Raw genomic sequence first — 26,416 nt, 5'->3', positions numbered from 1 at the left:
AGGGGACGAAGTTGAATTGTTACAAGAACTAAACCGTCAGTTTGAAACAAAAGACCTCGGCCACATAACGCATTACTTGGGAATGCAAATCTCGAGAGAAGGTGATGGAACATTCACACTAAGTCAAGAAGTGGTATGGTTAATGCAACTACTATCAGACCTAGGAATGCCTCAAGAAGAACCTATCAAGATATATGAGGATAATCAAGGATGCCTTGCATTAGCGCAAACAGAAAGAGTGAACCCAAGAACCAAGCACATTGATGTCAAGCATCACTTCCTGAGGGATCTACAGGAACAAGGTCTTATAGAGTTGAACTATTGCCCAACAGAAGATATGACAGCTGATATCATGACTAAGCCTCTTACCAGAGAGAGACATTGGAGACTTACGTCAAAGATGGGTCTAACTGAAGAAACCCAGTCTGTTGAGAAGGGGTGTTGAAATATGGACAACAGACTATGGTTTCGTTTATATGCATGTAGTTACCGTACAGGGGCAGCAGATGGCGCTGTATAGTTACAGAGATGTAGTGTTTGTCTGTTGCATATGTTATGTACTTGTTTGTTTTACCTCACATGTGTTCTTTCTAGAAGAGTCTCTGAGGGAGAAGGAGATAAGCTGATGATACTGAAACCTGTTGTATTGATCCTGCTATTTCAGTACTATATAAACAAGATATACATCTCAAGTCTCGTTCTGTCTGTATACAAGGTAACTCCTGAGGTAATACTTTATCTAAGGCTCCCCACTGCACACCTATGGTATCGATCCATCGCACTATACCAACATAAATCCAGTCCAGTGGTACTGGTGTATAAATCCAGTGATCCTGCCGTATAAATCCAATGATCCTGCCGTATAATTCCAGTGGTACTGGCGTATAAATCCAGTCCAGTGATTCTGCCGTATAAATCCAGTGATCCTGCAGTATAATTCCAGTGGTACTTGCATATAAATCCAGTGATCCGGCCGTATAATTCCAGTGGTACTGGCGTATAAATCCAGTGATCCTGCTGTATAATTCCAGTGGTACTGGCGTATAAGTCCAGTGATCCTGTCATATAATTCCCGTGATACTGGTGTATAATTACAGTGATATTGCCATATAATTCCAGTGATATTGCCGTATAATTCCTGTGATACTGGCATATAATTCCAGTGATATTGCCGTATAATTCCTGTGATACTGGCGTATAATTCCCGTGATACTAGCGTATAATTCCCGTGATATTGCCGTATAATTCCAGTGATATTGCCGTATAATTCCAGTGATATTGCTGTATAATTCCTGTGATACTGGCGTATAATTCCAGTGATATTGCTGTATAATTCCTGTGATACTGGCGTTTAATTCCAGTGATACTGTCGTATAATTCCAGTGGTATTGCTGTATAATTCCAGTGGTATTGCTGTATAATTCCCGTGGTATTGCTGTATAATTCCAGTGATACTGCCGTATAATTCCTGTGATATTGCCGTATAATTCCTGTGATACTGTCGTGTAATTCCTGTGATACTGTCGTGTAATTCCTGTGATACTGTCGTATAATTCCTGTGATACTGTCGTATAATTCCTGTGATACTGTCGTATAATTCCAGTGATATTGCCGTATAATTCCTGTGATACTGGCGTATAATTCCAGTGATACTGCTGTATAATTCCTGTGATACTGGCGTATAATTCACGTGATACTGTCGTATAATTCCAGTGATATTGGCGTATAATTCCAGTGATACTGCCGTATAATTCCCGTGATACTGGCGTATAAGTCCCGTGATACTGGCGTATAAGTCCCGTGGTACTGGCGTATAAGTCCCGTGGTACTGGCGTATAAGTCCCGTGGTACTGGCGTATAAGTCCCGTGGTACTGGCGTATAAGTCCCGTGGTACTGGCGTATAAGTCCCGTGGTACTGGCGTATAAGTCCCGTGGTACTGGCGTATAAGTCCCGTCCAGTGATCCTGCCGTATAATTCCAGTGGTACCGGCATATAAATCAAGTGATCCTGCCATATAATTCCACTGGTACCGGCGTATAATTCCAGTGGTACTGCTGTATAATTCCAGTGGTACAGGCGTATAAATCCAGTGGTACAGGCGTATAAGTCCATTGGTACTGGCGTATAATTCCAGTGGTACTGCCGTATAATTCCAGTGGTACTGGCGTATAAATCCAGTGATCCTGCCATATATTTTCAGTGGTACTGGCGTATAAATCCAGTCCAGTGATACTGCTGTGTATGCCCAATGGTACTGGCATATAAATCCAGTGATCCTGAAGTATAATTCCAGTGGTACTGGCGTATAAGTACAGTGATCCTGCCGTATAATTCCAGTGGTACCGGCGTATAAATCCAGTGGTACTGCCGTATAATTCCAGTGGTACCGGCGTATGAATCCAGTGATCCTGCCATATAATTCTAGTGGTACTGGCGTATAAATCCATTGGTACTGCTGTATAATTCCGGTGGTACTGGCATACAATTCCAGAGGTACTGGCGTATAATTCCAGTGATCCTGCCATACAATTCCAGTGGTACTGGCGTATAAATCCAGTGAACCTACTGTATAATTCCAGTGATCCTGCCATATATTTTAAGTGGTACTGGCGTATAAATCCAGTCCAGTGATACTGCTGTATATGCCCAATGGTACTGCCATATAAATCCAGTGGTACTGGTGTATAAATCCAGTTATCCTGAAGTATAATTCCAGTGGTACTGGTGTATAAATCCAGTGATCCCGCCATATAATTCCAGTGATCCTGCCGTATAATTCCAGTGGTACTGGCGTATAATTCCAGTGATCCTGCCGTATAAGTCCAGTGGTACTGGCGTATAAATCCAGTGTTCCTGACATATAATTCCAGTGGTACTGGCGTATAAATCCAGTCCAGTAATACTGCCATATATGTCCAGTGGTACTGCCATATAAATCCAGTCCAGTGGTGCTGCCATACAAGTTCAGTGGTGCTGTCCTGTGCTGTATGTTATTTACTCCAAATAAAGGGTTTTTAATATATAATCCAAATAATTTTCACAGGGTTTGCCCTGTGTGATGTAGAGGTACGCCCTCCTGTACCGCATATTGTTATATAACTCCAGAAAAATAATGGAGAACAAAAATTTGGAGGATAAAATAGGGAAAGATCAAGAACCACTTCCTCCTAGTGCTGATGCTGCTGCCACTAGTCATGACATAGACGATGAAATCCCATCAACGTCGTCTGCCAAGGCCGATGCCCAATGTGATAGTAGAGGGCATGTAAAATACAAAAAGCCAAAGTTCAGTAAAAAGACCCAAAAAAATAAATTTAAATGGTCTGAGGAGAAATGTAAACTTGCCAAGGAATGGCTAAGGCCCTGGCCTATGTTCATGACTAGTGGTTCAGCTTCACATGACGATGGAAGCCCTCATCCTCCCGCTAGAAAAATTATAAAAGTTAAGCTGGAAAAAGCACCGCAAAGAACTGTACGTTCTAAGATGGTATCACAAATCCCCAAGGAGAGTCCAAGTGTGTCAGCCAGGGGCGGATTGGCCCACCAGGACACCATGACAGATTCTGATGGGCCGGTGCCATATCCCCCTCAGCCAGGCCGATTCACACTCGGGCTGGGCTGGCTCACACTGCTTCCAGTACTTGCGGTTCATTGGAACGCAATCCGAAAGTTAGGCTAGCGGGCACTTCCAGGTGCCGCTAGCCGTGAAAAGTGGTGAAGCTGTTCTACCAACAGGGGACCTGGAGAAAGTTAACCAGCCCAACAACATCCTCTCTCTGGCCCTGGCCAAAGGTCTCTTCAATGAGCACAACCTGGGAGCAGCAGCATAGCGATAGTTGAAGCCGGGTTCACTACACCTGCCGCCACAACAGCTCCTGCAGTCTCACTGAACTGGCCAGAGCGGCAACTGAGCACTGAAGGGGACCCGACTGAGAGGTTATTTTTAATTACATTATTTGCATTGTCATGATGGTGTAAGGATTAGGGCATCCCTGGTCACAGTGTATGGTTTGGGGACTGGACAGGATGCCAGCTGATCAGGCTGCCCTCACAGCCAGCCCTGGGACAATCTCTAATGCAAAGTCCTATAGATGCCCAAGGTCTGTCCATGATGATGGGCCCGTTTATGTAATGCGGTGGCTATGTATGTAATGTGGTACTATTTGTGTAATGAGGTGCTATACATGTAATGTGGTGCTATTCGTATAATGTGGTGCTATTATACCTATAGTGCGGTGCTATACGTGTAATGTGGAGCTATACATGTAATAATGTGGTGGATTGGCCACTGGGTCAGATTCCGCTGCGCTGGTCCCCTGTGTCTGTGTTTCACTACTTGTGTGTGCTCCCTCCCTATACTGTGCTGTATGTAGTGTGTGCTACCTCCCTGTACTGTGCTGTGTGTAGTGTGTGCTCCCCCTCTCTGTACTGTGCTGTATGTAGAGTGTGCTCCCTCTCTGTACTGTGCTGTATGTAGTGTGTGCTCCCCCTCTCTGTATTGTGCTGTATGTAGTGTGTGCTCCCTCCCTGTACTGTGCTGTATGTAGTGTGTGCTCCCTCCCTGTACTGTGCTGTATGTAGTGTGTGCTCCCTCCCTGTAGTGTGCTGTATGTAGTGTGTGCTCCCTCCCTGTACTGTGCTGTATGTAGTATGTGCTCCCTCCCTGTACTGTGCTGTATGTAGTGTGTGCTTCCTCCCTGTACTGTACTGTATGTAGTATGTGCTCTCCCTCACTGTACTGTGCTGTATGTAGTGTGTGCTCCCCCTCCATGTACTGTGCTGTATGTAGTGTGTGCTCCCTCTCTGTACTGTGCTGTATGTAGTGTGCTCCCTCTCTGTACTGTGCTGTATGTAGTGTGCTCCCTCTCTGTACTGTGCTGTATGTAGTGTGTGCTCCCCCTCTCTGTATTGTGCTGTATGTAGAGTGTGCTCCCTCTCTGTACTGTGCTGTATGTAGTGTGTGCTCCCCCTCTCTGTATTGTGCTGTATGCAGTGTGTGCTCCCTCCCTGTACTGTGCTGTATGTAGTGTGTGCTCCCTCCCTGTACTGTGCTGTATGTAGTGTGTGCTCCCTCCCTGTACTGTACTGTATGTAGTATGTGCTCCCTCCCTGTAATGTGCTGTGTGTAGTGTGTGCTCCCTCCCTGTGCTGTATGTAGTATATGCTACCTCCCTGTACTGTGCTGTATGTAGTGTGTGCTCCCTCCCTGTACTGTGCTGTATGTAGTGTGTGCTCCCTCCCTGTACTGTGCTGTATGTAGTGTGTGCTCCCTCCCTGTACTGTGCTGTATGTAGTGTGTGCTCCCTCCCTGTACTGTGCTGTATGTAGTGTGTGCTCCCTCCCTGTACTGTGCTGTATGTAGTATATGCTACCTCTCTGTACTGTGCTGTATGTAGTGTGTATGTGCTCCCTCCCTGTACTGTACTGTACTGTATGTAGTGTGTGCTTCCTCCCTGTACTGTACTGTATGTAGTATGTGCTCCCTCCCTGTAATGTGCTGTGTGTAGTGTGTGCTCCCTCCCTGTGCTGTATGTAGTATATGCTACCTCCCTGTACTGTGCTGTATGTAGTGTGTGCTCCCTCCCTGTACTGTGCTGTATGTAGTGTGTGCTCCCTCCCTGTACTGTGCTGTATGTAGTGTGTGCTCCCTCCCTGTACTGTGCTGTATGTAGTGTGTGCTCCCTCCCTGTACTGTGCTGTATGTAGTGTGTGCTCCCTCCCTGTACTGTGCTGTATGTAGTATATGCTACCTCTCTGTACTGTGCTGTATGTAGTGTGTGTGTGCTCCCTCCCTGTACTGTACTGTACTGTATGTAGTGTGTGCTTCCTCCCTGTACTGTACTGTATGTAGTATGTGCTCCCTCCCTGTAATGTGCTGTGTGCAGTGTGTGCTCCCTCCCTGTGCTGTATGTAGTATATGCTACCTCCCTGTACTGTGCTGTATGTAGTGTGTGCTCCCTCCCTGTACTGTGCTGTATGTAGTGTGTGCTCCCTCCCTGTACTGTGCTGTATGTTGTGTGTGCTCCCTCTCTGTACTGTGCTGTATGTAGTGTGTGCTCCCTCCCTGTACTGTGCTGTATGTAGTGTGTGCTCCCTCCCTGTACTGTATGTAGTGTGTGCTTCCTCCCTGTACTGTACTGTACTGTACTGTATGTAGTGTGTGCTCCCCCTCCCTGTACTGTGCTGTATGTAGTGTGTGCTCCCCTCCCTGTACTGTGCTGTATGTAGTGTGTGCTCCCCCTCCCTGTACTGTGCTGTATGTAGTGTGTGCTCCCCCTCCCTGTACTGTGCTGTATGTAGTGTGTTCTCCCCCTCCCTGTATTGTGCTGTGTGTAGTGTGTTCTCCCCCTCCCTGTACTGTGCTGTGTGTAGTGTGTGCTCCCTCCCTGTACTGTATGTAGTGTGTGCTCTCTCCCTGTATTGTGCTGTGTGTAGTGTGTGCTCCCTCCCTGTACTGTATGTAGTGTGTGCTCCCTCCCTGTACTGTATGTAATGTATGCTCCTCCTCCCTGTACTTTAAAACATATAAGGTTAAAAAAGGGGTTTGTAGAAGGAAAAATCAATAAAATCAGAAGTATATTAAAGGCATAACAGCAGTGTCAGAAGACACTGAAAGTGGGATATCAGTCCTTGTATATTCAGACGTACAGATGTACATCAGGGAAGGGCATTGTAGCAGCATATGCATAAAGTCGCAGGTAAACATTAGCATAACATAAAGCAAAGAAGGCCCCAAGTATGTCCCCGGTACCAAATCCCATCTAGGTTCCACTTCACTAGGCAAGCGATACAGAGAATGTACAGAGACGTCAGAAAAAGTGTCCTCAGTGTCCTAAAAAATGCAGTTGTACCCACTGTACACTTAACCACGGACATGTGGTCAAGTGGAACAGGGCAGACTAAGGACTATATGACTGTGACAGCCCACTGGGTAGATGTATGGCCTCCCGCAGCAACAACAGCAGCGGCACCAGTAGCAGCATCTCGCAAACACCAACTCGTTCCTAGGCAGGCTACGTTATGTATCACCGCTTTCCGTAAGAGGCACACAGCTGACAACCTCTTACGGAAACTGAGGGACATCATTGCACAATGGCTTACCCCAATTAGACTCTCCTGTGGATTTGTGATATCGGACAACGCCACCAATATTATGCATGCATTACATCTGGGCAAATTCCAGCACGTCCCATGTTTTGCACATACAATTAATTTGGTGGTGCAGAATTTTTTTAAAAATGACAGGGGCATGCAGAAGATGCTGTCGGTGGCCCGAAAAATTGCCGCCCACTTTCCGCATTTAGCCACCGCGAGCCGAAGACTGGAGCACCAGCAAACACTCCTGAACCTGCCCTGCTATCACCTGAAGCAAGAGGTGGTAATGAGGTGGAATTCAACACTCTATATGCTTCAGAGGATGGAAGAGCAGCAAAAGGACATTCAAGCCTATACATCCACCTACGATATAGGCAAAGGAGGGGTAATGCACCTGACTCAAGCGCAGTGGAGAATGATTTCCGTCTTGTGCAAGGTTCTCCAACCCTTCGAACTTGCCACACGTGAAGTCAGTTCAGATGCTGCCAGCTTGAGTCAGGTCATTCCCCTGATCAGGCTTTTGCAGAAGCAGCTGGAAAAATTGAAGGAGGAGCTAAGATGGAGCGATTCCGCAAAGTATGTGGGACTTGTGGATGGAGCCCTTCATTCGCTTTGCCAGGATTCAAGAGTGGTCAATCTGTTGAAATCAGAGCACTACATTTTGGTCACCGTGCTCGATCCTAGGTTTAAAGCCTACGTTGTATCTCTTTCTAGCAGACACAAGTCTGCAGAGCTCAAAGACCAGCTAGTGAGAAAATTGTCAACTCAAGTGGAACGTGACCCGTCAAGCGCTTCTCCCACAACTGAGGCTGCGAGGAAAAGGATAAGATTTCCTAGCCCACCCGCTGGCAGTGATGCAGGGCAGTCCGGAGCGAGTGCTGACATCTGGTCTGGACTGAAGGACTTGCCAACGATTACTGACATGTCTACTGTCACTGCATATGATTCTGTCACCATTGAAAGAATGGTGGAGGATTATGAGTGACAGCATCCAAGTAGGCATGTCAGACAGTCCGTACGTATACTGACAGGAAAAAGAGGCAATTTGGATGCCCTTGCACAAACTGGCTTTATTTTAGCTAAGATACCTCCCTCCAGTGTGTACTCCGAAAGAGTGTTTAGTGCAGCCGGTTACTTTGTCAGCGATCGGCGTAGGAGGTTACTTCCACAAAATGTGGAGAAGATGATGTTCATCAAAATGAATTATAAATTCCTCCGGGAAGACCTTTACCAGCAATTGCCTCCAGAAAGTAGACAGGGACCTGTGATGGTGGATTCTAGTGGGGACAAATTAATTAATACTCTGTGAGGAAGAGGATGTATACACTGAAAGGGGTGAGGAATCGGATGATGAGGATGAGGTCAACGTCTTGCCTCTGTAGAGCCAGTTTGTTGGGGCCCAAACAAACCAGTCATTTCAGCCACAGTCGTGTGGCAGACCCTGTCGCTGAAATGATTGGTTTGTTAAAGTGTGCATGTCCTGTTTATACAATATAAGGGTGGGTGGGAGGGCCCAAGGACAATTCCATCTTGCACCTCTTTTTCTTCTTTGCATCATGTGCTGTTTTTAAAGTGCCATCTGTCTGACACTGCCGAACAAGTCCAGGGGTACTGCCGTATAAGTCCAGGAGTACTGCCGTATAAGTCCAGGAGTACTGCCGTATAAGTCCAGTCCAGTGGTGCTGTCTTGTGCTGCATCAGTCCAGTGGTACTGTCTTGTGCTGCATCAGTCCAGTGGTGGTGTCTTGTGCTGCCATAAGTCCAGTGGTGGGGGCCTGTGCTGTATATTATTTACTCCAAATAAATATCTTATATTATTATCCAAATAATTTTTACAGGGTAGGGGTACGCTCGCCTGTGCTGCATATTATTTTAATAGCTCCAAATAAAAAGGTTATTTTTATCCAAATTAATTTTACAGGCTTTGCCGTGTGTGTTTGTAGTTTAGGGGTACGCTCTCCTGTGCCACCAATATTGTGCGTGTATTACATCTGGGCAAATTCTGGCACGTCCCATGTTCTTTTTGCTGCACACTTGTGTCGCTTAGCTTCGTCATAGAAACATAGAATTTGACAGCAGATAAGAACCACTTGGCCCATCTAGTCTGCCCATTTTTTTTTATCCTTTAGGTAATTGCAACCCTTTTTGAACCTTAATTCTTTGTAAGGATATTCATTGCACCTCTTTTTCTTCTTTGCATGATGAGCTGTTTGGGGCCTAGTTTTTAAATCTGCAATCCTGTCTGCCACTGCAGTGCCACTCCTAGATGGGCCAGGTGTTTGTGCCGCACACTTGTGTTGCTTAGCTTAGACATACAGCCACCTCGGTGCAACTTTTTGGCATAAAAACAATATTGTGAGGTGTTCAGAATAGACTGGAAATGAGTGGAAATGAATGTTATTTAGGTTAATTATACCGTATGAGCAAAATTACCCCCAAATTCTGTGATTTTAACAGTTTTTATGTTTTTTCAAAAATCATCCAGATCCAAAACCAAAACACAAAAGGGTGGTTTTGGCAAAACCAATCCAGATCCAAAACACAAAGAAGGAACCAGAACGAAAACCAAAACACAAAACACGAGACGTGGCCGCCGCACTTCTCTACTATTAGAAGCAATAAAATATGCTACAAGACTAAAGCAAGAGGGGTAAACTGATGCTCCACTGATAGCATGATTGGTAGTTCTATATAAAGTATTACTTTTAATATAGCCAGTTGAAAATGACACTTGACATAAGGAACCTGGAATATTCAACATTCAAAAGGTTAAAGGGTTAGTTAGATAAATCTATATGTTCAATTCCTTCGTAGAAATTTCCAGTACTCACTGGTGTAGGCAATAGAAGTAGCAAGGAAGAGGTAACGAGAAAAGGGGTGAGTTTTGCAAAAAGGGATGAATGCAAATTTAAATGTGCAGAAGTGAAAAGAAAAGATCACACAGGTTAAAATTAGCATGTCCTCTCAATAATATTGGATTCTCTGACCCCATTAGTTCTCAAGCTGCCCAGCTAAATGTCCCTCCAGACTTTATCTGTTGTGCACGAAACTACTGACTTCCTCTCTAGTGATCTACGTACACTACACATGGCATGATATATGCACCATGTGACTGCATTCCAGACCTCCGAATAAAAAAAGATAGATTTTGACCTAACCAGAACCCATAATGAATACCAAGAAAACATCATAGATAGGAGTTCCTGTTGTTCCTAAGGGTGTGGTGGAAAATGTTCACGGAATATCAACAGTCATGATATTGCCATGGACGTATTGTCAAAATGTATAATGTCAACATTGTGGGTTTCAACAGTTTTTTGGCCATGTGGTTTCTGTTGTGAAGGTGGGTATGCCTAATTCTAACCCTAACATCAGCTGTTGACATTCCATTGTCAACATTCACAGTGTCAGTCCACTTTCTGTCACTTTCAAAATTGACAGAGTAACATTCAGACTATATTGACTTTCTCTTGATGAAATTCTGAATGTCAACATAATAAATGTTTAGCATTCCTAATACCACCTAACCCCATTAGACCAACTATTCAATAATATAAACGTTTCCATTATTCTCCCAAAATACAGCTCCTGTTTGAATCAGTTGTACTAGATTTTTCATTAAAAAAGAAGATGACATTGGAGCTGCCATGATTAAAGTGATTTTACTTTGGGCAACATACATTTTCCATTAGAAATGAATGTGCATCCCCCTCCCCGGAAAAAGAACTCCCTAACATCCATATGGGTGTAGTATGTTATGCCGGCGCTTGGGATCCCGGCGCCGGGATCCCGACCGCCAGCATGTAGGCAGCGGAGTGAGCGCAAAAGAGCCCCTCGCGGCCTCGCTGCACTCAGCACGGTGGCGTGCTATGCATTCTCCCTCCATGTTGACCTTTTTCCATGTCGACCTTGTCCATGATGACCTAATGACCGTCTCGACTTATTTCAGGTGTTGACTAGTCACTGTCGGCCAATAGTGGTCGACATAATGACTGTCGACCTAGTTACTGTCGACCCTATGAACCACCCCCACATAAATACCAATTGGCTCATTTTACCTCACTCTCCCCTATACCAGAATTAGGTTTAGGGGGACATTTACTATGCAGTGATAAGAGCGAAGAAGTGAGCCAGTGGAGCAGTTGCCCATGGCAACCAATCAGCACTGAAGTAACATCTATAATTTGCATACTATAAAATGATACAGAGCTGCTGATTGGTTGATGGGGAAATTTCTCCACTGGCTCACTTCTCCGCTCTTATCACTGCTTAGTAAATGTTCCCCTAAATCTAGATTAACAATCAGTGAAGCTCACTTTTTTTTTTTTTTTTTTTTAATTCAGGCTCCCAATTTCTAACACCCTATAAATTCAGGTCTAGCAGGGGAGGAGGAAAATTGAACAGCAGGAAAATATACTCTACTGACCCTGGATTAAATCCCTTGGGATGTTTTCCAGTACTGCTGGCAAAAAGTTGCATTTCATCCTGGCAGTGCTCAGAATTAAAAACAATAGATTAAAGGCATCATTTACGTGTTCATACGCTGGTACCTTGTTTTAATTAACAGTGTATAAATATTTAACTGAAGCTTTTTTGCTATTTTGTGTATTTTTTCCTAAACTTGATGCTCTGATCCATTAAATTTCATGATAAACATTGAAACCAAACTGCCTAGTTTATGAGAAAGCATTACATATCACCATAAACTCCCTTAGATGTTTTAAATTATACTTATGTTTTGAAAATAAATGCAAACCAAATGAGTAAACTTACAACACAAAATAGCAGAAACTAGAGATAGATATTTCACTGTATATATACTACTTTGAATATATTATTTTAGATGTTCCTAAGGGGATGTAGTTATGTGACCGGCAGAGTACTATGTATACTATATGCAAATAGTATTATGTGTGCTGCTTCATACTTCCCTACCTTCCTGGAATGGCTGGGAAGCTCCCGAAAATCGGTTGGCCCTCCTAGCCCCCTGGATGAATGGGCAAGTCTCCCAATTTCAGCTGCACTCTGGACCTGGCTGCCCACTTAGCAAGTAAAGTGAGTAGTCCGAGCAGTCGATGGTGTGATTTTTCTCTAAATCGTGTCGTCATAGCCACGCACCCTGCTGTATAATGCTTGTGCTATCAGCATTGTATAGTGGGGGCGTAGCTACGATGACATGATAGTGGCCACCATGCCCCTATACTGCCTCTTTTGTATTGCCACGCTCCCCCCCCCATCCACTGTAATGCAGCACTCTCCCACACTGCCCCCCTGCTCTATCCCCGGAAAGAGCAGCCAGGAAGTCAGCAAATATGGTTTACTCCTTTACAGGGCCGGATTAAAGTAGAGGGTTGACAGGGGCGGTCATTCCGGGCCCCACACTCTGTCCCCCCTGAATTGGACCTGTTGCTTTGCTGCCCACCAATGGCACTTTTAAAATCCCCTCCCTATTCAGCCACCGAGGTGCTGCACACAGTCAGTCTTGCGGTAAGTCAAATCCCATGAGACACTCGCTTCACTGAGCCACCTGCAGCCAGCTGTGTGATCATGTTATTCCAGTAGGCCGCTGATGAGTCAGGCGCTAATTTACCCAGCACCTCAGATGACCTCAGCGGTTTGGCATGGCTGGTTCCCCAATCCCTCCTGTGAGTAGCTTGCCCTTTAGTTAGTGTCAGTGACACTGACTGTGACGTCGTGTGTTGGTGCGATGGTGTCCGTGCACAAATTAGTATGATCAAAAAATGTATGTAACTTCTGCTGCCTGGCAGTCTGGTAGTAGTAGCCTCTACTTTACTAAGAATATAAAATGATATCACTAATTTTCCTATAAATGCCAAAACATGTAAATATTTATCTTCTTATGGTTGTGAAATGTGCACTAATTCTTGTTTAAGTTGTATAATCATAATAATAGTTTACTAATAACTTCTTAGGAAGAATGACTGATTCAACAATAATTATGATTATACAGCTTAAACAAGAATTAGTGCACATTTCACAACCATAATAAGATATATATTTACATATTTTGGCATTTATAGGAAAATTAGTGATATCATTTTACATTCTTAGTAAAATAAAGGCTGTTTCTACCAGACTGCCAGGCAGCAGAAGTTGCACATAATCACAATGCTGATTAATAAATGATACCTTTTTTTTCTTTATTTTTTATATAATATTGCCACTATATCACTTATTGACAGGGACCCCTACAAATGTGTTTCCCAGGGTCCCCCACAGACCTTAATCCGGACCTGCTCCTTTGTTACCTGGGGAGGGCAATGTATACCCTGACATCTGATTCTGTAGGTTTTTTTACTTGCTTCCTTGTTAAAGTTCAGCCCTGCAATGGGTGTTTATTTATATAGGAGCACTGTGTATGCCAGAGTAGAAATAGGACGGTTGTGTAAAAGTATTTTTTAGAGATCCGCAGAAGAAGTACAGGGGCAGGACGAGTTAACTGCAGCCCTGGGTCTGGTCATGTGGCCTCAGGAGAGCAAGTTGATTGGCGAGATGCTGCTGGGAGAAGGGAGGAGTGCTGGGAAGAAGTAAGTGGAGAGCGTGGCGTGTGCTGGCAGACAAAACGCAGAGCAGAAGAGGAGATGTAAGCTGGAGAGAGCTGCAGGACGCTGCTCGATGAGAGCAGCGGAGTGTTACTGGAGAGCGGGTGTTGAGATGCCGCAGCCAGAGGACCGGACACCGCCAGGCCTGGTAATGGGTGCGGATGCCATGGCCATCTTGAGAGTGACGAGCCATTACAGTGGGAACAGCCAACTTGAAATTCCGTTTCCTGGATCTGAGTGAGTACTGTTTGAAACTGACAGCCAGCCGCAGACAAGTGTCCTTTTCAGCCGCCTCCATCTGTGTTACAAACTAGCCAGTGATTAAGAACGGTTCAGCCAGCAGACCATATTGTACCAGTTAAGACCCATAGAAGGAGGGCTAAACCAGGACTGAGTTTGTTACAAGTTCAAGAGAAATGTTTGAGCTCCAGAGCAGAGTTTAAGTGAAAGGATAAAAGACATATCTGTGCTTAAGGACTGAGTTTGTGTAACGCAGACAGTTATAACCCTTTTCCACTAGCTAAATGTACCCGTGTTTTTGCACGGGGGTGCGCATCAACAAGGGTTTTAAGTAAGTGGAAACGACTCAACACGGGTTGAGTGACCCTGGAATCCTACCCGGGTAGCTACCTGGGTTGGACACAGTAACACGGTAATGACCCGGGTAACTGTGCAGTGGAAACGGTCATTACCCGTGTTTCAGACCCCAGTAACGAGTGAGATCAATAGGCTTTTACATAGCTTACCCGGATTAAGAGGTCTGACCTGGGAATAACCCGTGTCGAAGTGCAGTGGAAACGGCGGTGCCGATACAGGTTGTAGCCGGATTAAACATCCTGGATCGGACCCGGTACTCAGGTGGAAAAGGTTATTGCTGGAAGGACTGAGCTAATTTATACAAGTGTTGATCAAGCCCTGCAACTGAAAGAGACTGAGTTTGTTCCATAAAAAGCCTCCTTATTGTGACATAAGTGCCATTGGCAAAATACATTGCTATTCTTTCACTAGGTACACCCTCTAACCACTTAACTGAGGACTTTTCCATTAAAAACCGTTCATATAATTATTTTTGTTTCAATTATATTTAATATAGTTTAAAATATATTTTTTAAATATTATATTATGTACATCTGCAGGACGGATCTCCTCCTCAAAAACCGGGGGAGACATTGGGGCGGCGCGGTCACATGTGATCTGACAATACCAGTTAAGTGGTTAAAACAAACAACTGAGTTACATTAACATTTTTCACCCCAGGCTCCTCCCCCCCCTCCCCCCTTAGTAACTGTGTGCCCATTTCCTCTATTGACGCACTGTGGCCCAGCAGAGTTTAACAAGAGCTCCAGTGATAATTGCCGGTGCAGATGCTTGTTACATTGACTGCGGAAAGTTAGAAAGTCAGTATTTAGAATTACTAAAACGCATTGTCATTGTTCTTATGATCACATTATAGAATGGAATGCACAGTGTCTGATTTTCCCATTCCAACAATTTTGTTCATTTTGTGATTCCAATTGTTTCTCATTCTGATTCTAATTCTTCTTCGTGATTCTAATAACTTGTCTTTTGCAAACTGGATGACAGTTTGTGGTGTGAACTGTACAAAAATTGCATATTCCTGTTTTCCTTGTATGTCAAAGACTTCTTTTTGTGATTTACCACCCAAGCAACGTTCTTTTCTTAACCAATCATTAGAAATCCAGAGTTCATTGCAGATTAATAAAAAAGACTTCTTGTTGTAATTGCTGACTCACTTCTGATTCATATCAATCTTTCCTACAGTACCTCTTTGAGCACAGTACTACGAGACAAGGTACGAGGAACAACATTTCATGGGAAAGGTCAGTCACCTAGCCACCCAACACCTGTGATACCTCTCTCACCCACTTAGACATACCCTGTCAACCCCAGGGTTGTTACAGATACAGACATTTCAGCACAGTACAAGCTGTGGTTTCCAAATGAATGAACATCAGACTATGAGAGAAATGTAATAAGAGTCCGATTTATTTTGTGAGTTTACTCTTGCTAAACCTTGGTGGGAGAATCTTCTGAACCTCACAGCATGTAATAGCCTATGAGTTTCAGTATGCTTAGGTAACTCCCTAGGGGTGGATTGGGATGGAAAACCAGCCCAAAAAATTTATGGAAACAGTCCTAATGGGGCTGTTGAGGGTGTGTGGTCTGTCGAGGGGGTGTGATCCATCTTCATAGGGCCTGTCTCTGAGTTGGACGTAGTTGCGGCCTTCCTTGTGTCTTTTGCTACAGTTGCATCTGTGACTTTATAATAATGCGGCTATACTGCCCTTACTGGAGTACATCCGAATGTGCCCACGTTCAGTGTCTACAGATGCTGCAATCATGCTTTGTGCCTTTTTTGATGCTACTATTGTTTTTGCCATTGACACTTGCTCCAACCCTATGCTAGGAGCAGATCATCCATCTGTCTATGGCCTCCAATGTAGGCAATGTGTGCAACATGCCTATGTCACTCCGATAACACACCCATACTGCATTACATTTGCGGGTTATTAGCCAACCCCCTATAACAACCTAGGAATGCCCACACATCTTTAATACACTTCTTGGTGCATATGTCTAAATATATACTGCAACTCTGTATGAACGCCACCAGGGCACATGCGCGGTGCAACACAGAGGCATGTGTGGACGAATAACTGCACAAAAAAAATGAATTACATTGGCTCTCACAGAAATCAATAAAACATATTGGCCACCACAGGGGAAAAAAAACACATTTTCCCATCACATTATTACACATACCAGTGCCGGTATCTGTAATGGTTATACTAGTCATACCTCTCAGCACACTATTACAGCAGCCTGTGCCCCATCACATTATTACACATACCAGTGCCTCTGTCTCTAATGGTTATACTAGTCATACCTCTCAGCACACTATTACAGCAGCCTGTGCCCCATCACATTATTACACATACCAGTGCCGGTATCTGTAATGGTTATACTAGTCATACCTCTCAGCATACTATTACAGCAGCCTGTGCCCCATCACATTATTACACGTACCAGTGCCTCTGTCTCTAATGGTTATACTAGTCATACCTCTCAGCACACTATTACAGCAGCCTGTGCCCCATCACATTATTACACATACCAGTGCCTCTATCTCTAATGGTTATACTAGTCATACCTCTCAGCACACTATTACAGCAGCCTGTGCCCCATCACATTATTACACATACCAGTGTCTCTATCTCTAATGGTTATACTAGTCATACCTCTCAGCACACTATTACAGCAGCCTGTGCCCCATCACATTATTACACATACCAGTGCCTCTATCTCTAATGGTTATACTAGTCATACCTCTCAGCACACTATTACAGCAGCCTGTGCCCCATCACATTATTACACATACCAGTGCCGGTATCTGTAATGGTTATACTAGTCATACCTCTCAGCACACTATTACAGCAGCCTGTGCCCCATCACATTATTACACATACCAGTGCCGGTATCTGTAATGGTTATACTAGTCATTCCTCTCAGCATACTATTACAGTAGCCTGTGCCCCATCACATTATTACACATACCAGTGCCTCTGTCTCTAATGGTTATACTAGTCATACCTCTCAGCACACTATTACAGCAGCCTGTGCCCCATCACATTATTACACATACCAGTGCCGGTATCTGTAATGGTTATACTAGTCATACCTCTCAGCACACTATTACAGAAGCCTGTGCCCCATCATATTATTACACATACCAGTGCCGGTATCTGTAATGGTTATACTAGTCATACCTCTCAGCACACTATTACAGCAGCCTGTGCCCCATCACATTATTACACATACCAGTGCCTCTATCTCTAATGGTTATACTAGTCATACCTCTCAGCACACTATTACAGCAGCCTGTGCCCCATCACATTATAACACATACCAGTGCCTCTATCTCTAATGGTTATACTAGTCATGCCTCTCAGCACACTATTACAGCAGCCTGTGCCCCATCACATTATTACACATACCAGTGCCTCTATCTCTAATGGTTATACTAGTCATACCTCTCAGCACACTATTACAGCAGCCTGTGCCCCATCACATTATTACACATACCAGTGCCTCTATCTCTAATGGTTATACTAGTCATACCTCTCAGCACACTATTACAGCAGCCTGTGCCCCATCACATTATTACACATACCAGTGCCGGTCTCTGTAATGGTTATACTAGTCATACCTCTCAGCACACTATTACAGCAGCCTGTGCCCCATCACATTATTACACATACCAGTGCCTCTATCTCTAATGGTTATACTAGTCATACCTCTCAGCAAACTATTACAGCAGCCTGTGCCCCATCACATTATTACACATACCAGTGCCTCTATCTCTAATGGTTATACTAGTCATACCTCTCAGCACACTATTACAGCAGCCTGTGCCCTATCACATTATTACACATACCAGTGCCTCTATCTCTAATGGTTATACTAGTCATGCCTCTCAGCACACTATTACAGCAGCCTGTGCCCCATCACATTATTACACATACCAGTGCCTCTATCTCTAATGGTTATACTAGTCATACCTCTCAGCACACTATTACAGCAGCCTGTGCCCCATCACATTATTACACATACCAGTGCCTCTATCTCTAATGGCTATACTAGTCATACCTCTCAGCACACTATTACAGCAGCCTGTGCCCCATCACATTATCACACATACCAGTGGCTCTATCTCTAATGGTTATACTAGTCATACCTCTCAGCACACTATTACAGCAGCCTGTGCCCCATCACATTATTACACATACCAGTGCCTCTATCTCTAATGGTTATACTAGTCATACCTCTCAGCACACTATTACAGCAGCCTGTGCCCCATCACATTATTACACATACCAGTGCCGGTTTCTGTAATGGTTATACTAGTCATACCTCTCAGCACACTAATACAGCAGCCTGTGCCCCATCACATTATTACACATACCAGTGCCTCTATCTCTAATGGTTATACTAGTCATACCTCTCAGCAAACTATTACAGCAGCCTGTGCCCCATCACATTATTACACATACCAGTGTCGGTATCTGTAATGGTTATACTAGTCATACCTCTCAGCACACTATTACAGCAGCCTGTGCCCCATCACATTATTACACATACCAGTACCTCTATCTCTAATGGTTATACTAGTCATACCTCTCAGCACACTATTACAGCAGCCTGTGCCCCATCACATTATTACACATACCAGTGCCGGTATCTGTAATGGTTATACTAGTCATACCTCTCAGCACACTATTACAGCAGCCTGTGCCCCATCACATTATTACACATACCAGTGCCGGTATCTGTAATGGTTATACTAGTCATACCTCTCAGCACACTATTACAGCAGCCTGTGCCCCATCACATTATTACACATACCAGTGCCTCTATGTCTAATGGTTATACTAGTCATACCTCTCAGCACACTATTACAGCAGCCTGTGCCCCATCACATTATTACACATACCAGTGCCTCTATCTCTAATGGTTATACTAGTCATACCTCTCAGCACACTATTACAGCAGCCTGTGCCCCATCACATTATTACACATACCAGTGCCGGTATCTGTAATGGTTATACTAGTCATACCTCTCAGCACACTATTACAGCAGCCTGTGCCCCATCACATTATTACACATACCAGTACCTCTATCTCTAATGGTTATACTAGTCATACCTCTCAGCACACTATATTACAGCAGCCTGTGCCCCATCACATTATTACACATACCAGTGCCTCTATGTCTAATGGTTATACTAGTCATACCTCTCAGCACACTATTACAGCAGCCTGTGCCCCATCACATTATTACACATACCAGTGCCTCTATCTCTAATGGTTATACTAGTCATACCCCTCAGAACACTATTACAGCAGCCTGTGCCCCATCACATTATTACACATACCAGTGCCGGTATCTGTAATGGTTATACTAGTCATACCTCTCAGCACACTATTACAGCAGCCTGTGCCCCATCACATTATTACACATACCAGTGCCTCTATGTCTAATGGTTATACTAGTCATACCTCTCAGCACACTATTACAGCAGCCTGTGCCCCATCACATTATTACACATACCAGTGCCTCTATCTCTAATGGTTATACTAGTCATACCTCTCAGCACACTATTACAGCAGCCTGTGCCCCATCACATTATTACACATACCAGTGCCGGTATCTGTAATGGTTATACTAGTCATACCTCTCAGCACACTATTACAGCAGCCTGTGCCCCATCACATTATTACACATACCAGTGCCTCTATCTCTAATGGTTATACTAGTCATACCTCTCAGCACACTATTACAGCAGCCTGTGCCCCATCACATTATAACACATACCAGTGCCTCTATCTCTAATGGTTATACTAGTCATACCCCTCAGAACACTATTACAGCAGCCTGTGCCCCATCACATTATTACACATACCAGTGCCGGTATCTGTAATGGTTATACTAGTCATACCTCTCAGCACACTATTACAGCAGCCTGTGCCCCATCACATTATTACACATACCAGTACCTCTATCTCTAATGGTTATACTAGTCATACCTCTCAGCACACTATATTACAGCAGCCTGTGCCCCATCACATTATTACACATACCAGTGCCTCTATGTCTAATGGTTATACTAGTCATACCTCTCAGCACACTATTACAGCAGCCTGTGCCCCATCACATTATTACACATACCAGTGCCTCTATGTCTAATGGTTATACTAGTCATACCTCTCAGCACACTATTACAGCAGCCTGTGCCCCATCACATTATTACACATACCAGTGCCTCTATCTCTAATGGTTATACTAGTCATACCTCTCAGCACACTATTACAGCAGCCTGTGCCCCATCACATTATTACACATACCAGTGCCTCTATCTCTAATAGTTATACTAGTCATACCTCTCAGCACACTATTACAGCAGCCTGTGCCCCATCACATTATTACACATACCAGTGCCTCTATGTCTAATGGTTATACTAGTCATACCTCTCAGCACACTATTACAGCAGCCTGTGCCCCATCACATTATTACACATACCAGTGCCGGTATCTGTAATGGTTATACTAGTCATACCTCTCAGCACACTATTACAGCAGCCTGTGCCCCATCACATTATTACACATACCAGTGCCTCTATCTCTAATGGTTATACTAGTCATACCTCTCAGCACACTATTACAGCAGCCTGTGCCCCATCACATTATTACACATACCAGTGCCGGTATCTGTAATGGTTATACTAGTCATACCTCTCAGCACACTATTACAGCAGCCTGTGCCCCATCACATTATTACACATACCAGTGCCGGTATCTGTAATGGTTATACTAGTCATACCTCTCAGCACACTATTACAGCAGCCTGTGCCCCATCACATTATTACACATACCAGTGCCTCTATCTCTAATGGTTATACTAGTCATACCTCTCAGCACACTATTACAGCAGCCTGTGCCCCATCACATTATTACACATACCAGTGCCGGTATCTGTAATGGTTATACTAGTCATACCTCTCAGCACACTATTACAGCAGCCTGTGCCCCATCACATTATTACACATACCAGTGCCTCTATCTCTAATGGTTATACTAGTCATACCTCTCAGCACACTATTACAGCAGCCTGTGCCCCATCACATTATTACACATACCAGTGCCTCTATCTCTAATGGTTATACTAGTCATACCTCTCAGCACACTATTACAGCAGCCTGTGCCCCATCACATTATTACACATACCAGTGCCTCTATCTCTAATGGTTATACTAGTCATACCTCTCAGCACACTATTACAGCAGCCTGTGCCCCATCACATTATTACACATACCAGTGCCGGTATCTGTAATGGTTATACTAGTCATACCTCTCAGCACACTATTACAGCAGCCTGTGCCCCATCACATTATTACACATACCAGTGCCTCTATCTCTAATGGTTATACTAGTCATACCTCTCAGCACACTATTACAGCAGCCTGTGCCCCATCACATTATTACACATACCAGTGCCTCTATCGCTAATGGTTATACTAGTCATACCTCTCAGCACACTATTACAGCAGCCTGTGCCCCATCACATTATTACACATACCAGTGCCTCTATCTCTAATGGTTATACTAGTCATACCTCTCAGCACACTATTACAGCAGCCTGTGCCCCATCACATTATTACACATACCAGTGCCGGTATCTGTAATGGTTATACTAGTCATACCTCTCAGCACACTATTACAGCAGCCTGTGCCCCATCACATTATTACACATACCAGTGCCTCTATCTCTAATGGTTATACTAGTCATACCTCTCAGCACACTATTACAGCAGCCTGTGCCCCATCACATTATTACACATACCAGTGCCTCTATCTCTAATGGTTATACTAGTCATACCTCTCAGCACACTATTACAGCAGCCTGTGCCCCATCACATTATTACACATAGCAGTGCCGGTATCTGTAATGGTTATACTAGTCATACCTCTCAGCACACTATTACAGCAGCCTGTGCCCCATCACATTATTACACATACCAGTACCTCTATCTCTAATGGTTATACTAGTCATACCTCTCAGCACACTATATTACAGCAGCCTGTGCCCCATCACATTATTACACATACCAGTGCCTCTATGTCTAATGGTTATACTAGTCATACCTCTCAGCACACTATTACAGCAGCCTGTGCCCCATCACATTATTACACATACCAGTGCCGGTATCTGTAATGGTTATACTAGTCATACCTCTCAGCACACTATTACAGCAGCCTGTGCCCCATCACATTATTACACATACCAGTGCCGGTATCTGTAATGGTTATACTAGTCATACCTCTCAGCACACTATTACAGCAGCCTGTGCCCCATCACATTATTACACATACCAGTGCCGGTATCTGTAATGGTTATACTAGTCATACCTCTCAGCACACTATTACAGCAGCCTGTGCCCCATCACATTATTACACATACCAGTGCCGGTATCTGTAATGGTTATACTAGTCATACCTCTCAGCACACTATTACAGCAGCCTGTGCCCCATCACATTATTACACATACCAGTGCCTCTATCTCTAATGGTTATACTAGTCATACCTCTCAGCACACTATTACAGCAGCCTGTGCCCCATCACATTATTACACATACCAGTGCCTCTATCTCTAATGGTTATACTAGTCATACCTCTCAGCACACTATTACAGCAGCCTGTGCCCCATCACATTATTACACATACCAGTGCCTCTATCTCTAATGGTTATACTAGTCATACCTCTCAGCACACTATTACAGCAGCCTGTGCCCCATCACATTATTACACATACCAGTGCCGGTATCTGTAATGGTTATACTAGTCATACCTCTCAGCACACTATTACAGCAGCCTGTGCCCCATCACATTATTACACATACCAGTGCCTCTATCTCTAATGGTTATACTAGTCATACCTCTCAGCACACTATTACAGCAGCCTGTGCCCCATCACATTATTACACATACCAGTGCCTCTATCTCTAATGGTTATACTAGTCATACCTCTCAGCACACTATTACAGCAGCCTGTGCCCCATCACATTATTACACATACCAGTGCCTCTATCTCTAATGGTTATACTAGTCATACCTCTCAGCACACTATTACAGCAGCCTGTGCCCCATCACATTATTACACATACCAGTGCCGGTATCTGTAATGGTTATACTAGTCATACCTCTCAGCACACTATTACAGCAGCCTGTGCCCCATCACATTACACATACCAGTGCCTCTATCTCTAATGGTTATACTAGTCATACCTCTCAGCACACTATTACAGCAGCCTGTGCCCCATCACATTATTACACATACCAGTGCCTCTATCTCTAATGGTTATACTAGTCATACCTCTCAGCACACTATTACAGCAGCCTGTGCCCCATCACATTATTACACATACCAGTGCCGGTATCTGTAATGGTTATACTAGTCATACCTCTCAGCACACTATTACAGCAGCCTGTGCCCCATCACATTATTACACATACCAGTGCCTCTATCTCTAATGGTTATACTAGTCATACCTCTCAGCACACTATTACAGCAGCCTGTGCCCCATCACATTATTACACATACCAGTGCCGGTATCTGTAATGGTTATACTAGTCATACCTCTCAGCACACTATTACAGCAGCCTGTGCCCCATCACATTATTACACATACCAGTGCCGGTATCTGTAATGGTTATACTAGTCATACCTCTCAGCACACTATTACAGCAGCCTGTGCCCCATCACATTATTACACATACCAGTGCCTCTATCTCTAATGGTTTTACTAGTCATACCTCTCAGCACACTATTACAGCAGCCTGTGCCCCATCACATTATTACACATACCAGTGCCTCTATCTCTAATGGTTATACTAGTCATACCTCTCAGCACACTATTACAGCAGCCTGTGCCCCATCACATTATTACACATACCAGTGCCTCTATCTCTAATGGTTATACTAGTCATACCTCTCAGCACACTATTACAGCAGCCTGTGCCCCGTCACATTATTACACATACCAGTGCCTCTATCTCTAATGGTTATACTAGTCATGCCTCTCAGCATACTATTATCGCTTGCACCTCCGGGTGGGCCCCGTCCTTTGCACAGCGCAGAGTCTACGTCAATGTGCCAGAGTCTATTAAGCATGCGCTGGTCTCCGGAAACATGGAGCTCCCCATGTTCCATAGACCAATTTGACTAATGCGCATGCGTGGCAGCCATTGTGGCTGTGATTTTTGCCGTGACTGCAGTGCACGACACTGGAGTACAGAAATGTACGTTAGTTTGTTTTTTAAATATATTTATTGAATTTTCAAAATCAAACAGGTGCACAAAAAGTACATGAGGTATAAACATACATAGTGCGGCCAAATAGTATATTGGTATTGAAGCGATTAAAGTACAAAATTCTTAGACTAAGAGGTCTATTTACTAAGGATTGGATGGAGATAAAGTGGACGGAGATAAAGTAACAGCCAATCAGCTCCTAATTGCCATGTCAGAGGCTGGGTTAGAAAGATGACATGAGCTGGTTAACTGGTACTTTTTCTCCATCTACTTTATTTTCACCCAATGCTTAGTAAATACACCCGTCAGATACATATTTGAAATAGCGGAGAGCAATTGAATGAATAATACATGAATAGTAATAATGCTTCGACTTTGTTCTTAAGCATACTAAAAAAATAGATATTGATTCGATATGTCAATAGAAGAGAATAGTAGGCTTCCAAAACATGTTGTTCTATTTTATTTAGGCGTTAGTAGATAATTTGCATTGTAATCCACTTCGACACTAGGCTAAGAATAAAAGACTCAAAGTTAGACCGACTCGGGATATCAAGTTTATAAGAAAAAAGAAAACCAGGGAAGACTATAGAGATGAACTGTGGGTTAGGAGGGAAGGGGATAGGAAGAGAGGGTTACTCTATGTCAGAATAATCATAGTTAACCCAAGAAGACTGTCACACAGCTTTCATAATTAACAAAAGGTATTAAACACATTGAGAGAGAGCCATCTTTTAAAGATCAATTAGTCGGTATTCAAAAATATCACACATCTGTTTTTGTAAAGCCGAGGGTTGGAATACAATATTAGGTCTTCATTTACAGTAGAATCAATTCCAGTGTTAGAGGGTATAAGAGCCTCATAACAAAGTACATAGTTTTCATTAAAAGACTATCAACCTCTGCCAATGTCGGAGAATGTCTAGTTGTCCACGAATTAAGGATTACTTTTTTAGCTATAGTTACCAGAATAGTCCGGAAAGGTGTCTGCTCTCGTAGAGCATTGTTTGAATTCCAGTCATAGAAATTTGCGAATAGCATGGCTATAGGGTTGAGGTTAACTGTCAATGAGAATGTGACATTAATAAATCTAAGAATTTTGTGCCAATACTCTTTTTAATATGTCCACAGGACCAAAGGTTGTGAAGAAGAGTGGCTGAGAAGTATCCACATTTTGGACACATGCCTGTCTCCTCAGGAATAAAATTACTCCTTCGGCTTTCAGAAATATGTGCGCTATAAATGATATTGATATGAAGCTCTTGAAGTGTTGAAGTTCTACGTGTGTAGTACTTTATCATAATATGTGAATAAAACACCACCTGAAGATAAATGAAACCATGCGTCTGTGGTTATTTTCCAGATATGTTCCTTGGAAGGGTTAGGTAGTTTAATGTATAAATGTCTGGGTTTATAACGAAGTTGGTGAAACTTGGAGAATATAGTTTGCAAGGGATCTAAAATGCCCGGGGGAGTAGCTGAGCATGGTAGCACTGAAATATAGTAGCTAATTTGTGGGAACGGGTAGTGACTATGGTCAGGAAGGTCATCTCTCTTGTAAAGCCTGAAAAGAAAGTAAGTGACCTCCAGGATCAAAGACTTGTGCGATTGCTTTAATCCCTTTCGTTCTGAGGCATAAAAAGGCAGGGTTTTCCATTCCCGGGGTAAACATGGGATTAGTCTATAAGGGTATCCAATCAGTTTTTTGTGGGTTGCGTTGTAATTTAAGGTTCACTGACCACCAAGCTTCATATGTGTCTTTGAACAATATATTGTTGTAAATAAGTTTAGGAATATGGGATTTTGGGAAGTGAAGTAAAACTCCAGGGGAGAATGGTGAAAAGATGGCACAATCTACAGTATCTG

At 43.6% G+C, this 26,416-nt stretch overlaps 1 long non-coding RNA gene across 1 annotated transcript; it reads left to right on the top strand.

The window, feature by feature from the left end:
- Positions 1–13,650: 13,650 nt before the first annotated feature.
- Positions 13,651–25,823, top strand: LOC135051038 (uncharacterized). The gene is made up of 3 exons (XR_010242005.1): positions 13,651–13,897; positions 15,443–15,501; positions 25,682–25,823. It is a non-coding gene; the product is annotated as an uncharacterized LOC135051038 (long non-coding RNA).
- Positions 25,824–26,416: the final 593 nt, after the last annotated feature.

The sequence above is a fragment of the Pseudophryne corroboree genome, chromosome 2, assembly GCF_028390025.1.
Source record: "Pseudophryne corroboree isolate aPseCor3 chromosome 2, aPseCor3.hap2, whole genome shotgun sequence".
Classification (NCBI taxonomy): Eukaryota; Metazoa; Chordata; class Amphibia; order Anura; family Myobatrachidae; genus Pseudophryne; species Pseudophryne corroboree.
The sequence above is the reverse complement of the archived record's forward strand: the minus strand, read 5'-3'. Positions and strand labels throughout refer to the sequence as shown.